The sequence below is a fragment of the Gobio gobio genome, assembly GCF_949357685.1.
Source record: "Gobio gobio genome assembly, chromosome: 17".
In the NCBI taxonomy this organism is placed as follows: domain Eukaryota; kingdom Metazoa; phylum Chordata; class Actinopteri; order Cypriniformes; family Gobionidae; genus Gobio; species Gobio gobio.
Genome location: NC_137110.1, coordinates 5,380,880 through 5,399,283, shown reverse-complemented (window position 1 = coordinate 5,399,283; position 18,404 = coordinate 5,380,880).

The following is an 18,404-nucleotide window of genomic DNA, read 5'->3' as shown; positions in this document are numbered from 1 at the left end:
CGTCGAGGCATGGACCCCTGAAGGTGTGCTGTGGTATCTGGCACCAAGATGTTAGCAGCAGATCCTCCAAGTCCTGTAAGTTGCGAGGTGGGGCCTCCATGGATCTGACTTGTTTGTTCAGCACATCCCACAGATGCTCGATCAGATTGAGATCTTGGGAATTTGGAGGCCAAGTCAACACCTCAAACTCGTGCTCCTCAAACCATTCCTGAACCATTTTAGCTTTGTGGCGGCGCATTATCTGCTGAAAGAGCCACAGCCACCAGGGAATACCGTTTCCATGAAAGGGTGTACATGGTCTCAACAATGCTTAGGTAGGTGATACCACATGGATGGCAGGACTCAAGGTTTCCCAGCAGAACATTGCCCAAAGCATCACACTGCCTCCGCCGGCTTGCCATGTGTTCCCCAAGTAAGCGACGCACACACTATACAGATGCCGTGATGAAGAGATAATCTGTGTTATTCACTTCACCTGTCATAATGTTATGGCTGATTGGTGTATAAATATATAAGACCCCAAACTTTTGAATGGCAGCGTTGCAAGTGACTTGCAAGACAACTAGTCAGATAGATAGATTGAGACCTTGCATTGCATCATTGTGTGTGTATTTGTAATAACTGGATATTTTATTTTATTATATTTCGCATCATTCTTTTTTTTTAGTGCTCATTAGGCCCAAAGCATACTCTAGGTATGTGAACACAAACACATCTAGCCACGCAAGCTTTGGCCGTCGTTACATTCTGAAATGTGTCAGAACACAATTTAATATGCATCACATTCTTAGCATTGCTGTAAGGGGCACTTTAGCGTAAACGGCCCTGCTAACTGTCTTGGCACAGCAACAGTTTGAAGAAAATCTGGCTTGGCAAGTCATTTGTATTTGGCATGTTTGTAGCTACTGAAGGTAATCTGTTGCCCTCTTGAGTGCAGAAGTTTGTTACAGCACTGCAAAATCATGTTTTGCGTTTGTACTTGCATAAAGGGTGTTTCTGGCCTTATAATTGTAACCATGTGATTTGTTTTGTATGTAAGAGAAGATACTATATTTTGTTTACTGATGTTCTGTGTGACCCGTACCGAAAATATATCATATTTTTTTAGGAGGATGCACTTTAAGGAGCGCAGTATGAGTTAAACAACAGAACAGATCCGATGACAGGAGTCGACCGTTCCTACGATATGAACAATGCTTTTAGTTGCTGCTGTGGTCTATGCATTAATACTTTCTGAGCATAAACCTTTCAACAGGCATTATTACTTTCTGACCATGAACCTTTCATCACATATCAATACTGTTTGATAATAAACCCTTCAGATCAGTTCTGGAGTTCAACTGGATAACAGCTTTTCAACAGGTCAGGTTTATTTTGCTGTCCTGTATAAGAAGTTAAAGACGCCAAAGGCTTTCCTGTCTTTTTGTGGTCCAGGCTTCCTAGTTCATGGTGTTTTTATTGAACTAAAATTCCATTTTCCTGCCAAGAACAGCAGGAGCATATGGAAGACATTCCCCCTTGATCATTCTTTATTCGCTTTTGTAAAAATGTCAATTTGTCATGTCAGATAATAATTTTTGTTTTGTTTTGATTTGTTTTAAGAGGTCTACATGAGCAATAAAGTGCTTCTTATATAGATATTTGGTGCATACCTTTGTCACATCATACTGATATGTATAACATATGATCTAATATTTCATGCATGATATTTATAGTGTTTATTGAATTATATTGTTTGATCTTTAATGATCAAACTGCATAGAGGTGCTGATTGCATTATAATGGCATGACAAGAACGTGTCAAATGTCAAACCCTTCACTATTCATGCAAGAAGATGGGAGACAGACATGGGGGAAAAAAATCCCTTTCACACTTTTAAGAGCCTCCAAAAAGAACCGGGCACCGGTAGATCATCTATGAAATATTAGCAAATTATATATGATGCTTGCTTACAAGTTTGTCATAATACAAGTAAATGGCAGTTGCCAGTGGGGCAAACTGAGCCATGCTAATCAGGACAATTGTAGCCTATATATTTTTACGATTAAAAAAAAAAAAGTATTTATAGGATTTTAACACTTTTATACAAAATGGCAAGTAGAGAGAATGAGATTCTTGTGAGCACATGCACGAACCCTTGCACTAGTGATATAGTCAAGACTAGGGTTGGGAATTGAAAATCAATTCCAAATCTGGAATCGGATACTTAAGGTTAGGAATCGGATACCTCTTATCGATTCCTTTGTGGGCATTTTAATGTGACTTTAAACCTTCAAGCGCAAGAAGACTCGGCCATTGTTTTCTGGGACAGACATGCGAAGCGCGCACAGAAAGCCGCATCTTATACTGAATAGTGCGCGATACTGAACTGAGTTCTCTTTTTGCATTTGAGTGTACAGTGTAAAATTTGAGTGTAAAAATATAGTAAAAATTTAATGAAAACAGTTGACAAAGAAAACGCGTAACAGTATATTGGAATTGGATGTGCAGCTCTTATAGAACGGATCCACTTGTCCGTGTGATACTTCTGTTGTAAATACCAGTGGGAAGTTCTGGGTTTTCTTTAAGCCCAGATCTGTACGAGTTTGGGGCGTGTCAGTGAGAAACGGGTATTTAGCTGTGACACTGTCAGGCTTTGTCATTTACAACAAAGTAAGCTAGCATTGTAACAATTAGCCTAATATATAACCATACAGCTTACAGTGGCTTCATAGATTAATTAAAACGTAAAAGGTTTGAACTCACCTGATGCGCATTATTTGTTCTTCATTTTCTATAAGCAGAGTTAACAAACATTGCTGTATTTTCATGAAATTCATTAAAAGAAGGTACACCACCATCTTGCTTCGACCAAAGAGACTTGAACGCTCATGATGTCGTAAACACGACTTCTCACCTCGTAAATACGAACATGCCAGGAGGACTTGAACGCACCATTGGTGCTGATGCGACCGTCATAGTGACAACAGCCAATCACATTAGCCTACTTCCAGCTTGAGCCACAGATGCAGAGCAATTCATTATGTTGGTGTGAAATAAACAGTTATGGAAATGTAGAAATGAAAGCTAAAGCTCCAATCTCCTCCCGAAAATCCTGAAAAGAGTCTGTTAGTGCCTCAGTGACAACTTCACTCAGAGAAGCCGTCAATCTCAGCTGTCAATCATGACGTCACACCCCCCCCCCGTTTTTATAGCATCAAATAACTAACTAAAACTAAACTTATTTAAAAAATGAACACTTGAAATTAAATCGTGGTTAAAAACTGCCTAAAATGACAGAAACCAACTTTGGGAAAAAACTACTTGAAGTGTAATTTGATTATTTAGCTTGTCTCACATCCATTAGAAAACACGGAGGGGTGGAGTTTATGAGCTGTACTGCATCCACCCACCTGGGGGCTATTGTATAAACATAAATAAATGTATTTTTTTACGGTATATGGTAGGGGTGGCACGGTACATGGAAAAAAACGAACCGTTCGGTTCGCTTGTCTCGGTTTAGGAGTGTGTGGGTCGCACGGTTCGACGCATGCGCAATGTATCCTCGTGCCCGTATGTTACCTCAGACAATGGGTGTCCTTTTCGCGCGAAATAAGAGGAGTGTGTTTGTGTGGACATACAGTAAAGTAAAAGTGGAGTGCTGCAGGTCACGTCACGTGTAGAAATGCAAGTGGGAGAGATAAGGAAGACTGCCCGGAGTTGTTGAAGGATGCTCTAGCGTCCTATAGCAGGCAGGGCAGATGCAGTGCGGAGAGCGGGTCGCGCATACACACACTGGCAGTGTTTGTCTCGCGCAACTGAACCGCGGCTCGTGTATTGCAAATACAGACAAATATTGTCCATTCTGTCACATTTTCCGGTGTTCTCCTCCGACCCCTGTCTGTCTCGTGCTGTGATTTATGATGGGTGGCATATTTGATGCAAATGCGACCTGTTCCCCTCTGTCTCATACACACATGCATATAACATGTTGTATATAAGTAGTTCACATGATAAATGTAACATTTAAAAGTTAAGATATGCTTCTAGTTTTAATAATTGAAACATGCCTTTGAAGTTTGGGGAAAAAATTCTAGCAGTGTTGTGTTTTCGTGTATTTTATTTTATTTCTTCACAGCGCTGGATGTCATGGTGATTGTGAAACACACGGAACACTTCATGGTGAAAAAATGTGTTAATCAGGTCAGCTGAATTAAAGCCACAGTGCATTGTTCTGATCAAAAATGATATGATTAACATGAAAAATGTTGCGCCAATGTGTCGGACTCGGTAGACAGCCACTTAGGAAACAACTTGATATAAAAAAAAATTGAATACTGTGTCCTAAATTGTGGATGATAAAGCTACCAAATGCTGAAGTAAATTTCTGGAGCGTTAACGATTAAAAAAAACAACAACAAGAACCGTACAGAAACGAAAACCGTGATACGAACCCAACTGTGGGTTTTGTGAACCGTGCCACCCCTAGTATATGGTATAAACTCTGATCGTAAAGAACGGTTCATCACCCATGCAATGATAAGCTTTTCCTCCATTTTGATGTTCCTCTAGCGTATTGCGCTAGGGTATTTGCATGAAGGCGATCTGATTGGTTGACGCCTGTGTTGGCATTCGAAAAGTTGATAAAAAATTGCCGGGAGCAACGCAAGTGACATGACTGTAAAAAAAATATGGACGTAGTGTCCGTGATGTCACCCATAGGATTCTGAAGAGCAGTTTTGAAGAGCAAAGTAGGGTCGAGCTGGCCGTCGCCATCTTGGATAATAGAATAACAGAAAATGGGCAAAGAGGCGGGACGTGGGCGGAGCTGAGGTGATGTGATGACTAGCAGACAGCAGACAAACGGCAATCCACCTGTCACTCAAAGTGGCCACGCCCTTAATTATGCAGAACTTTAATGCTTTATATAATGTAAACTAATGAGTTATAAAAAATAAAAAAAATTCACCCCCTCACAGTCGTCATGAAGGGCAAAATTAGCCGTATAGACCAAAACCACACTTTGAACCAGACTGTAAACATGTGTTCTTCTGCTGTAAAGTTGGGCATTTTAACATGGGGCTCAATGAGATTCTGCTCCCTCTGGAGTCTGCCTCTAGTGGCCAGTCGATGAATTGCAGTTTGAGTCACTTCCGTATTGGCTTCAAGAGAAACTGCGGGAGTTTGCCGCTTGAACAGAACCCACAATTCAGTTCGCAACATATGACATCACCCATTCAAAGTAGATGATATTTTACCTAAAACGCTGTTTATTTCAGTCGCATCTTTGTTCAGTTGTCTTTATGTTGCAATTGCTAATTTGTTTATTTGTTCTTTTTTAATAACTGAGTGTTTACTTGTCTTTAATAATGCTTGAAAAGTATATTATTTAGGCTAGTTTTTTTCTGCTATTATATTTTTAAACCACCTCCCTTAAGTGTTCTTTAGCCTGTTGATTTCTGTTCATGTTATTCAGCTACAATGAAATGTTTTGCAATAAGACTCAGAATAAGTGTGAATGATATCTAATGTTCTTTTTCATTCAAATTCAAACAATACCATGTGCTCAAGAAATGTAAGATGCTTGAGACCAATCTTAATGGATGTACGTGCCACAAAACGACTAGACAGTGGATCTCATTTGTGTACAAAGAGAAGCCTATGGAAATTCAGTTCTATTCATAACCAGAACAAAGATAGGAAGTGTTAGACTAGTCAACCTTGCCAACACCAGTGAGTAGCAAAAATGGTTCTTGTTTTCATGAGCAGTTATTCTCTAGCTCCATCTGCTGACCAGCCCAGTCACATCAACTCCATGATATCAATTTAGCATGACTTATGCCTCAGGTCTACCGCATGACCTCTATGAATGATCATTCGAAATGTTTATGAAATATTATCTATATCTATAGTTTCAACAGTTTGTCGGGTCTGGATGAAGACTGTGGTTGCACATTCAGGTCAGAGCAGTACTGCATGTCAAATGAATTTGGCTCTTTTATATCATTACCTCTCTCTTGTTCCTTCTCTCTCTCCTTCTCACCCTCCCTTCCTCCTCCTCCGACCTCGATTCTGTCTCTTTTTTTGCTCTGCCCCTCCAGCTCTTGTTCCTCTGGAGAAGCCAGAGGGAAATCTAGGTTATGGTGTCTAAACAACAGCAAATTCTCTTCAGTTATTGCTGGAAGCGCGTCGCAGTTTGTTTCTGTTTGACTAATATTTATCTTTATAATCCTTATATTTTTAATATTATCCAAGATATAGGATACAAGAGATCATGGTGAAGTGCCATAATGATGTTCTTTAAAAATCATATGGTCAGACTTCACCAGTAGGGGGCAGATGGTGACAGAGGTTTATAACTCTGGTGAAATGGCCAAAGATGACCAGGGTCACGGCTGTTGTGCAGTACGTTTTCTTTTGCCCAAATGCTTAAAATGTGCATAAACATACACATATTAAATATGGAAATCATGTATCACAGTTAAGTGAGTTTTAAATAATCAAACTTTGTTTTGTCCTGGTTTAAGCTGATGGCCCACTGTAATTTTGCAACACGAAAAGGTAATTTATTATATTTCCAATATAACAGAAGTTCTCTCTTTACACAAACTGTTTAAACTCTAAACAGTTTTAGGGTGTGAATATTGTTTTAATTGCTAAATAATATCTTCTCTTTTGTACCATCCCTATAAATTACAATAGCTATTTCCTAATGACATCATCCTCCAAGAAGTGACATAATTTTTGACGGGAGCGCAAGCATTAGTGTGTATAATAATTTTATGAGTTCTGTGATGTTGTGTGGTGTTAGTTTGTCTCACTTTAATATATATATAAAATTACAGAAATCCGCTTGATATGTTCAAAGTTGACATCCTAATTTAAGTTAATTTTCAGTTCCTAGATTGTCTTGCTATTGTGTAAATAATCAAGTTATGATTGATAAAGCTTAATCAAATATATTTTTTGGAAAATGTACAGTAAAGCACCAATGAGGTTCCTTCTCGTGTTACGTAGCACATTTGAGCTTCAGCAAGAACCAATGAGGTTCATTCTCGTGTTACGCAGCACGTTTGAGCTTCTTCAAGAACCAATGAGGTTCATTCTCGTGTTACGCAGCACGTTTGAGCTTCCTCAAGAACCAATGAGGTTCATTCTCGTGTTACGCAGCACGTTTGAGCTTCAGCAAGAACCAATGAGGTTTATTCTCGTGTTACGCAGTACGTTTGAGCTTCCTCAAGAACCAATGAGGTTCATTCTCGTGTTACGCAGCACGTTTGAGCTTCCTCAAGAACCAATGAGGTTCATTCTCGTGTTACGTAGCACATTTGAGCTTCAGCAAGAACCAATGAGGTTCATTCTCGTGTTACGCAGCACGTTTGAGCTTCCTCAAGAACCAATGAGGTTCATTCTCGTGTTACGTAGCACATTTGAGCTTCAGCAAGAACCAATGAGGTTCATTCTCGTGTTACGCAGCATGTTTGAGCTTCTTCAAGAACCAATGAGGTTCATTCTCGTGTTACGCAGCACGTTTGAGCTTCCTCAAGAACCAATGAGGTTCATTCTCGTGTTACGCAGCACGTTTGAGCTTCCTCAAGAACCAATGAGGTTCATTCTCGTGTTACGCAGCACGTTTGAGCTTCCTCAAGAACCAATGAGGTTCATTCTCGTGTTACGCAGCACGTTTGAGCTTCCTCAAGAAGCAATGAGGTTCATTCTCGTGTTACGCAGCACGTTTGAGCTTCAGCAAGAACCAATGAGGTTTATTCTCGTGTTACGCAGCACATTTGAGCTTCCTCAAGAACCAATGAGGTTCATTCTCGTGTTACGTAGCACATTTGAGCTTCAGCAAGAACCAATGAGGTTCATTCTCGTGTTACGCAGCGCGTTTGAGCTTCAGCAAGAACCAATGAGGTTCATTCTCGTGTTACGCAGCACGTTTGAGCTTCCGCAAGAACCAATGAGGTTCATTCTCGTGTTACGCAGCACGTTTGAGCTTCAGCAAGAACCAATGAGGTTCATTCTCGTGTTACGCAGCACGTTTGAGCTTCAGCAAGAACCAATGAGGTTCATTCTCGTGTTACGCAGCACGTTTGAGCTTCCGCAAGAACCAATGAGGTTCATTCTCGTGTTACGCAGCACGTTTGAGCTTCAGCAAGAACCAATGAGGTTCATTCTCGTGTTACGCAGCACGTTTGAGCTTCCGCAAGAACCAATGAGGTTCATTCTCGTGTTACGCAGCACGTTTGAGCTTCCGCAAGAACCAATGAGGTTCATTCTTGTGTTACGCAGCACGTTTGAACTTCCGCAAGAACCAATGAGGTTCATTCTCGTGTTACGCAGCACGTTTGAGCTTCCGCAAGAACAAATGAGGTTCATTCTCGTGTTACGCAGCACGTTTGAGCTTCCGCAAGAACCAATGAGGTTCATTCTTGTGTTACGCAGCACGTTTGAGCTTCCTCAAGAACAAATGAGGTTCATTCTCGTGTTACGCAGCACGTTTGAGCTTCCGCAAGAACCAATGAGGTTCATTCTCGTGTTACGCAGCACGTTTGAGCTTCCGCAAGAACCAATGAGGTTCATTCTCGTGTTACGCAGCACGTTTGAGCTTCAGCAAGAACCAATGAGGTTCATTCTCGTGTTACGCAGCACGTTTGAGCTTCCTCAAGAACAAATGAGGTTCATTCTCGTGTTACGCAGCACGTTTGAGCTTCAGCAAGAACCAATGAGGTTCATTCTTGTGTTACGCAGCACGTTTGAGCTTCAGCAAGAACCAATGAGGTTCATTCTTGTGTTACGCAGCACGTTTGAGCTTCAGCAAGAACCAATGAGGTTCATTCTCGTGTTACGCAGCACGTTTGAACTTCCTCAAGAACCAATGAGGTTCATTCTCGTGTTACGCAGCACGTTTGAGCTTCCGCAAGAACCAATGAGGTTCATTCTCGTGTTACGCAGCACGTTTGAGCTTCCGCAAGAACCAATGAGGTTCATTCTTGTGTTACGCAGCACGTTTGAACTTCCTCAAGAACCAATGAGGTTTATTCTCGTGTTACGCAGCACGTTTGAGCTTCCTCAAGAACCAATGAGGTTCATTCTCGTGTTACGCAGCACGTTTGAGCTTCAGCAAGAACCATTGAGGTTCATTCTCGTGTTACACAGCACGTTTGAGCTTCAGCAAGAACCAATGAGGTTCATTCTTGTGTTACGCAGCACGTTTGAGCTTCCGCAAGAACCAATGAGGTTCATTCTTGTGTTACGCAGCACGTTTGAGCTTCAGCAAGAACCAATGAGGTTCATTCTTGTGTTACGCAGCACGTTTGAGCTTCCGCAAGAACCATTGAGGTTCATTCTTGTGTTACGCAGCACGTTTGACCTTCCGCAAGAACCATTGAGGTTCATTCTCGTGTTACGCAGCACGTTTGAGCTTCCGCAAGAACCAATGAGGTTCATTCTTGTGTTACGCAGCACGTTTGAGCTTCAGCAAGAACCAATGAGGTTCATTCTTGTGTTACGCAGCACGTTTGAGCTTCAGCAAGAACCAATGAGGTTCATTCTCCTGTTACGCAGCACATTTGAGCTTCCGCAAGAACCAATGAGGTTCATTCTCGTGTTACGCAGCACGTTTGAGCTTCCGCAAGAACCAATGAGGTTCATTCTTGTGTTACGCAGCACGTTTGAGCTTCAGCAAGAACCAATGAGGTTCATTCTTGTGTTACGCAGCACGTTTGAGCTTCCGCAAGAACCATTGAGGTTCATTCTCGTGTTACGCAGCACGTTTGAGCTTCCGCAAGAACCAATGAGGTTCATTCTTGTGTTACGCAGCACATTTGAGCTTCCGCAAGAACCATTGAGGTTCATTCTCGTGTTACGCAGCACGTTTGAGCTTCCGCAAGAACCAATGAGGTTCATTCTCCTGTTACGCAGCACGTTTGAGCTTCCGCAAGAACCAATGAGGTTCATTCTTGTGTTACGCAGCACGTTTGAGCTTCCGCAAGAACCATTGAGGTTCATTCTCGTGTTACGCAGCACGTTTGAGCTTCCGCAAGAACCAATGAGGTTCATTCTTGTGTTACGCAGCACGTTTGAGCTTCAGCAAGAACCAATGAGGTTCATTCTTGTGTTACGCAGCACGTTTGAGCTTCAGCAAGAACCAATGAGGTTCATTCTCCTGTTACGCAGCACATTTGAGCTTCCGCAAGAACCAATGAGGTTCATTCTCGTGTTACGCAGCACGTTTGAGCTTCCGCAAGAACCAATGAGGTTCATTCTCGTGTTACGCAGCACGTTTGAGCTTCCGCAAGAACCAATGAGGTTCATTCTCGTGTTACGCAGCACGTTTGAGCTTCCGCAAGAACCAATGAGGTTCATTCTCGTGTTACGCAGCACGTTTGAGCTTCCGCAAGAACCAATAAGGGTTCATTCTCGTGTTACGCAGCACGTTTGAGCTCCGCAAGAACCAATGAGGTTCATTCTCGTGTTATGCAGCACGTTTGAGCTTCCGCAAGAACCAATGAGGTTCATTCTTGTGTTACGCAGCACGTTTGAGCTTCCGCAAGAACCAATGAGGTTCATTCTTGTGTTACGCAGCACATTTGAGCTTCCGCAAGAACCAATGAGGTTCATTCTCGTGTTACGCAGCACGTTTGAGCTTCCGCAAGAACCAATGAGGTTCATTCTCGTGTTACGCAGCACGTTTGAGCTCCGCAAGAACCAATGAGGTTCATTCTCGTGTTATGCAGCACGTTTGAGCTTCCGCAAGAACCAATGAGGTTCATTCTTGTGTTACGCAGCACGTTTGAGCTTCCGCAAGAACCAATGAGGTTCATTCTTGTGTTACGCAGCACATTTGAGCTTCCGCAAGAACCAATGAGGTTCATTCTCGTGTTACGCAGCACGTTTGAGCTCCGCAAGAACCAATGAGGTTCATTCTCGTGTTACGCAGCACGTTTGAGCTTCAGCAAGAACCAATGAGGTTCATTCTCGTGTTACGCAGCGCGTTTGAGCTTCCGCAAGAACCAATGAGGTTCATTCTAGTGTTACGCAGCACGTTTGAGCTTCCTCAAGAACCAATGAGGTTCATTCTCGTGTTACACAGCACGTTTGAGCTTCCTCAAGAACCAATGAAGCTCAAGCAATTATGGTCGAGTTTCTGTTTATGTTCTCTGATCAATGTTTATATGTGAATAAAAGCCTAAATTCAGTCTGTTCATCATATAAAGTGATCAAGTCTCTTATAAAAATTTGGACTATATGAAATTTTCGAGGCGTCAAAGTGGTAGTTGCGTCAGTGGAGAAATGGACAGAAAGCTCTCAGATTTCATTAAAAATATCTTTATTTCTGTTCCGAAAATTAATGCAAGTCTTTCAGGTTTGGAATGACATGAGGGTGAGTAATTAATGACAGAATATTAATTTTTGGCTGAACTATCCCTTTAACCTTAATTTAGTCAGGTAGCAACTAAGTGAACGTAAGCACAATTCACCCTGGGCACCGTGTCACTGATGTCCCATGCGCCATTAACATGGAAAATTGCTTGCAATGTTGGCATGCTAAACACTTTTCCAAAACAGTGGTTGGTAATGCAGCTGTCCCATCCCATCATTCTTAAAGCAGGGGGTCTGAGCATGCACTCAGCTTTAGCTATTCTAGATGGATCGTAAACATTCAAGCTCAGGGGAGGCTGAGGATACCGAGACTATGTGCTGTTTGAATCTATTTTTGTGTGCTTTAATGTATAACGGCTGCTTTGATGTTGATGCTGTTTTCATGCATTATTACGGACTTGCTGATGCATAATTTTAGAACTGGATAATGAAGTCTTTTATACTCTGCTTATGTTTAGTGCATTCATTCTAGTATGTAAAGTGTTGTACATAAATGTATTTATTTTGATCTTGCTTGCAGTAGTTATTTTGCATGTCAGACTTATAAGATTTAAAAAATGGTCTAAATTACTGTTTTACTATGTCTTTTTATAGAGAGAGCGAGAGAAACATGATAATATCACAGTACAAAAATACCATGGTAGTACCATACTATTTTATAAGTGAAGATCTTCTAAATGGATGTTATTGAACTATCAGAGTGTATTTAGAAATGTGATGTCATTCCATCATTAATAACTTATTAGCACTTCACCGCTGACAAACTGATTCATTAGGGTTAAATTATACATGAACCATATCAGGCAGACGTCATAAAGAAAATGTTGGATATCTCACTATTTTTGAATATAGATTTGCCAATAGCTACATTTCTTTTCTTCATGTTTCTTCAGAACATTAGGAAAATATGGATTGTTTGCTAATGAATATATATGATGTGTATGACTGAATAAATGGATGGTAGTATTGAAATAGTGCTGATGATAAAAGCATCAAAACCACATGTCAGTGGCAGAATGATGTACATTACAGAGATGCAATTGTGCACTATATTTGCCTTTGTCAACAGTGGCGCAAAGAAACGTGTGTACATGCATGTTTGTTTGTTTTTACATGGATCAGCATAATGGCTGACTGTGTATTTGAAACAGTGTAAACTTGGTAATGTTAATATCCTTGGCATATACTGTTTGATAATGAAAATAGCACAGTAGAGCACATATACTGTCGGTATATGTTTCAAAAAATATTTCATGCTGTTCTGTATTTTTCTATTAGTGTTTGTACATCTTAGATTAGGTAATACTAGACATGACACTGTTTTTAAATTTAGCATTTGTCCCCCTCACCTTTCATTACATGTTTCCAATCTGCAGTCCAAGAGGTTATAAAGTAAATATACGCAGGGGCTATTACAGGCAAATCGATAAATCATTCTAATTATGCGGAGGCCTCTCTTGGGGCGACGTGACAGACTCAGACTCACACTGTGTCTAACACAAACACCGACCATGTGATCTCACATGCAAGTGAATCTCACGTCTGTCAAGAACATGCGTGATCGAAAGAGAATTAAGTACATATATTTTACATACAGAAAATAAGTCCTATTTTTTAGGACAATTCTGTTTTTAAATGCATTGTGAAATTCTCAATACCACCTGCAAAAATATTTCATAGTCATACTGTAAAGCAAAAGAGAGAGATTGTTTAAAACATATATTATATTCCTACAATTCAACATGCCTTGAAATGTGTAGTATTAGGCCTACTACTTGTATTTCTTTTGTTTTATTATATTTGTGTGTGTGTGTGTGTGTGTGTGTGTGTGTGTGTGTGTGTGTGTGTGTGTGTGTGTGTGTGTGTGTGTGTGTGTGTGTGTGTGTGTGTGTGTGTGTGTGTGTGTGTGTGTGTGTGTGTGTGTGTGTGTAAGACACATAATTATAAATACACTATATTGCCAAAGGTTTTGGGACGCCTGCCTTTACATGCACATGAACTTTAATGACATCCCATTCTTAATCCGTAGGGTTTAATATGGAGTCGGCCCAGCCTTTGCAGCTCTAACAGCGTCAACTCTTCTGGGAAGGCTTTCCACAAGGTTTAGGAGTGTGTTTATGGGGATTTTTGACCATTCTTCTAGAAGCGCATTTGTGAGGTCAGGCACTGATGTTGGACAAGAAGGCTTGTCTCTCAGTCTCCGCTCTAATTCATCCCAAAGGTGTTCTATCGGGTTGAGGTCAGGACTCTGTGCAGGCCAGTCAAGATCCTCCACACCAAACTCGCTCATCCATGTCTTTATGGAGCGACGCTTTGGGCACTGGTCGGTCATGCTGGGACAGGAGCCGTCCCCAAACTGTTCCCACAAAGTTGGAAGCATGAAATTGTCCAAAATGTCTTGGTATGCTGAAGCATTAAGAGTTCCTTTCACTGGAACTAAGGGGCCAAGCCCAACCCCTGAAAAACAACCCCACCCCATAATCCCCCCTCCACCAAACTTTACACTTGGCACAATGCAGTCAGGCAAGTCCCGTTCTCCTGGCAACCGCCAAACTCAGACTCGTCCATGGGATTGCCAGTCAGAGAAGCGTGTTTGGTCACTCAGAGAACACGTCTCCACTGCTCTAGAGTCCAGTGGCGGCGCGCTTTATCCCACTGCAACCCACGCTTTGCATTGCACTTGGTGATGTAAGGCTTGGATGAGCTGCTCGGCCCATTCCATGAAGCTCTACACACTGTTCTTGAGCTCATCTGAAGGCCACAGAAGTTTGAAGGTCTGTAGATATTGACTCTGCAGAAAGTTAACGACTTCTGCGCACTGTGACCCTCAGCATGCGCTGACCCCGCTCTGTGATTTTACATGGCCTACCACTTCGTGGCTGAGTTGCTGTTGTTCCAAATTGCTTCCACTTGTTTTGATACCACTAACAGTTGACCGTGGAATATTTAGTAGTGAGGAAATTTCACAAATGGACTTATTGCACAGGTGGCAACCGATCACGGTACCACACTTGACAGCATGCAGATTGTGGATTTTGAAGGATGTATGAAGCAGCCGAGGAACTGAAGTTGACATTAGCCATGCTAACATCTTTGGTATACAAATTGGTTGGCTCTATACAGTTTTGAACTTTGTTTTGCATTTGCAGTTTTGAGTTAACAAGGGCAGGAGAAGGAGAAACAGTTCTTTTATGGCTGGAAAATATACGTACTTTATGCCAAAACGCGTGACATAAACCTCCATCCTCAAGGGGGCGATAGAGTTGCCTTCAGATGTCTCTGCGGTTAATCTGAACGTGTTTTTCCAGATAATTAAAATGACAAATTACAAGATGCAGCGTGACATTAGATGCTTTTGTATTATTTGTAGCTCTTTCCTGTAGATTGCTTTTGATCAATGTGACAGGCTGCAGATTTTACGGAAGAGAATTTGTTTAATTTTGCACATGAAGAAATGGTTGTGAAAGGCGAAATCTGTTTGTAAAAGAAAAAAACGCATGCGTGATAATCTGTCAAATCTCATCAGACGTGCTCAACAAAGCACAATCAGTGACTTCAGTGTGCATGCGGTCGGGGGTCGCGACACACTCCCGAAGCAGACCTGATTGCATCTATTGATACGAGTAAGAAAGCCAGAAAGAAAAGCAGGAAAGCAGTAGACAAAAAATGGAATCAAGATTCCAAATGAGAGGGGGGAAGATGGGGAGGTGAGAAGGAAAAATGGAGAGGCAAGGTTTATTTTAGAGCATGTGCGTCTTGAGCAGGTGCTGCTGCGTGCTGAGAGTGTGTGAGGACAGTTTGAGTATCTGATCTGAGTCACACACAGATATGACTCACAAACCACACCAGTCCTTATTAACATAAAGAGAGAAAGAGAGAGAGGAGGGACGTCTGGGTGTCTTTTAACACCTTTTGCAGTACCTGGTGACAATCTCTTATGTAAGCTCTGTATTTCTGGTTTGTTAGTTCAGACTCATTGGGTGGCCCATGCAGTAAAATGGCAAACTCTGAGAATGCTGAAGCTCTTTTAAGAATAAACTGTAGTTCCAAGCCTTACAAAACGTTCCATGGTACAGTAATCATATCAGATCATAATATCAACTTTGGGAATTACAGTAGCATTTTAATATTTCGACTCCACTGAGAATGTTTTATTCTTTTGATACGCTTGAAAAAAGGCTAGTTCATACACATTTTTAGTTTTCAAATTTTTAGGAACGATTTTTAGAAACGGTTTAATATCATCACTAATAATGTTTTTATGTAATATTTTGTATTTTAAAGGGATTTAATGGTACTAAATTATATTTATGCAGTAGTTATAATGCATTTATTAACTTTCTGAGTATGGACCTGAAAATTTAATTTCCAATTTGAAGGCACAATGTGTAATATTATATTCAAATATTGAATATGTTTATTCAAAACAAAGGCGTAGCTTGATGACGCCTCGCGGACGAGCGCTTCCGCTTCTCCCACTCACGTGTGTGTAGGGGAACGCAGCGCTGTTTTATCATATTACACACATTTGAGTGTGTTAAAGTGATGTTATAATGCTACTCTGTGCGTTCACTCTGCGCTACTATGAGACACTTGTTCACACTGCAGTGAGCGAGATCATATTAGGTGGTAAAACATGGTACTCGTGGTAAATGAACAACACCAGATTTAAACAATAATGCTGCGTTCACATAGACGCGTCTACCGCGTTTATTTTGACGCGTGAACATTTTGAATTCATTTGCGCGTCTGCGGTGAATAGGACACACGTAGAAAGCGAAATAGACGCGCGTTCAAGGCGCTCCAGGAGAAATATGTCATAAAACACCTCTCTACCTCTTTTCATTTTCATTAAAAATATATATTAAGCATTAATAGCCACACAAATGTGGTCCAGGCAACTCCTACATTATCTTCACTGCATGTGTATTTAAATATCCTTAAAAAATAAAGTTATGAAACTTCTCTTTGCCCTCAGTCAAAACGATTTGGCAGACAACAAATGATAGATTCATGAGAGCAAAGATCGGCCGTTAGATCCACACAAGACGAACCACTACAGGACATCAGAGCCAGCATCAGGGGTTAATGAGCGCTGAACGCCCGGTGATCGCCTGGATCTCACAACTCCAAAAACACAAGATCATTTTTTTTAAACAGGCGCTCTCTTTATAAATAAACCACAGATTTGAGCTTTAAACAACTACATTCTCACCTGAAAAAGTCTTAAAACTACATTTTGTGACACAATAGTAGTATTTTTAAATTATGCACGGTTTCTCATCACGTCACTTTACCACGTGACAGCAGCGAGCAGGCTCCTGATTGGTTTACGCGGCGCGAATTGACGCCAAAGTTCCAATTTTTCAACTCGGGCATCAGACGCGAATTGGCTTCAAAGGCGTGAATGCACAAAAGCACCACTCGCGTGTAACGCGCATATCGCACAAGATGCTCAATTTGCGTCCAATTTGCGCCATTCGCGCAAACTGGACGCACGAATGAGGTGGATTTGCGTCCTTCGCGACGCGTGTCAATGCGCCTTTCCATTGACTTAACATTGAAATCACTCGCGCCAGACGCTCTATTCACGTTTGGTGTGAACGCAGCATTAACCGGCCCATGTCCTGGTTAAAATCGCTTATATGAAATATATATCCACCAAAACACATTTTATTCTAAAACTGTGAGAAAATCATAAATCTAAACAGGCTGTGCTCCAAATTTGATGGTTGATATCTCAAAAGAAGAGCTTTCAGTAACAATTAGTTTGTGTGTAGTATCAACGTTTTCCAATGTGCTTATTTTTGACCGCGAACCGTAAAAGTGTGACTATTTCTTAACCTTTTCGAATCGTGTGTGTGTGTTCACACAGCAAGTGCCAAAACCTTTATCATGTTTTGTACCATTCTGATGAAGTAAGAGCGTTAAATAGCCTACCATGGCATGGTACCATGTAAAAAAAAAAAAAGATAATACCATAGTGTTCTTTTCTACTTTTTTTCTAGGGAACAAAACTATTTTCATGTAATATACCATTGTACATCATGCCCTTACAAAAAAGACCATGGTATCAAATGCACAGATGTTTTTTGGAAATTTACCGTAGTACAACAATGGTAATTTCTGAACCATCCTGAGGTTATAAAAGTGTTTTTAATATTTTCATATGCTGTGGTCCATCATCTATTATCATCATGATACATATTTTCAAAGGGAAAACTCGATTTGAATGATTCATGGCAATTCCATGATACTTTTTGTTGGTGAAACTAGAATTAATCTGATTTGTGAATTGATATATTCAGTTTATCTCCGTTATACAAAAAAAAAAAAAAGTAGAATTGGCATATGAGTGAAGGAGAGAGAAGCAAAAAAAAAGTAATGTGGCTATATGAGAGACAGCACAACATGCTTGTCATACCAAAGCTGCTGACAAAGCACGGTAAAAATACTGTGGTGAATATATAGGTCAAGGGTACATTAGGTCAGGTTATCTGTTAATAGAACAAAGACAGAAATACAAAGTGACTTCAACCCATTCTAATATTAATGCTACATGGTAACCCATTATTAATAGAGTCCATGCATCATGTTTTGCCACAAAAAAAAAACTGCATTCATAACTTATGATGAGGCCGTGTCCAAAAACATAGTAGGCCTAATACCATGGTGCCTTTTTTGCATTGGAAAACTTCTTCGTTTAGTATGAAATATTACAAAAATCAACCATGTTTTTGCTGGTTAGCATAGGCAGAGACAATTAGCGATACAGCTGTGTGCTAACTCTGTGCTAAAATGCAGGGTTGGCTTGTTTACGAGGACCAAATAGAGCGTGAGGACACTAATTGTCTCATCCAAGCTGGTTTCTAATGATACCCAAGCTGTCAAACCACTACTGCTGTGTGCGCTAAAGCTAGTTGCGCTGACATGTCAATGAAAAGACTGACTGTGCAGGGCTAGCGTCATAGCACAGTGTTGATTAGCCCATTACTCACGGTCTGTTAATGAGACGACTGCGTTGAAGAAGAAATGATTC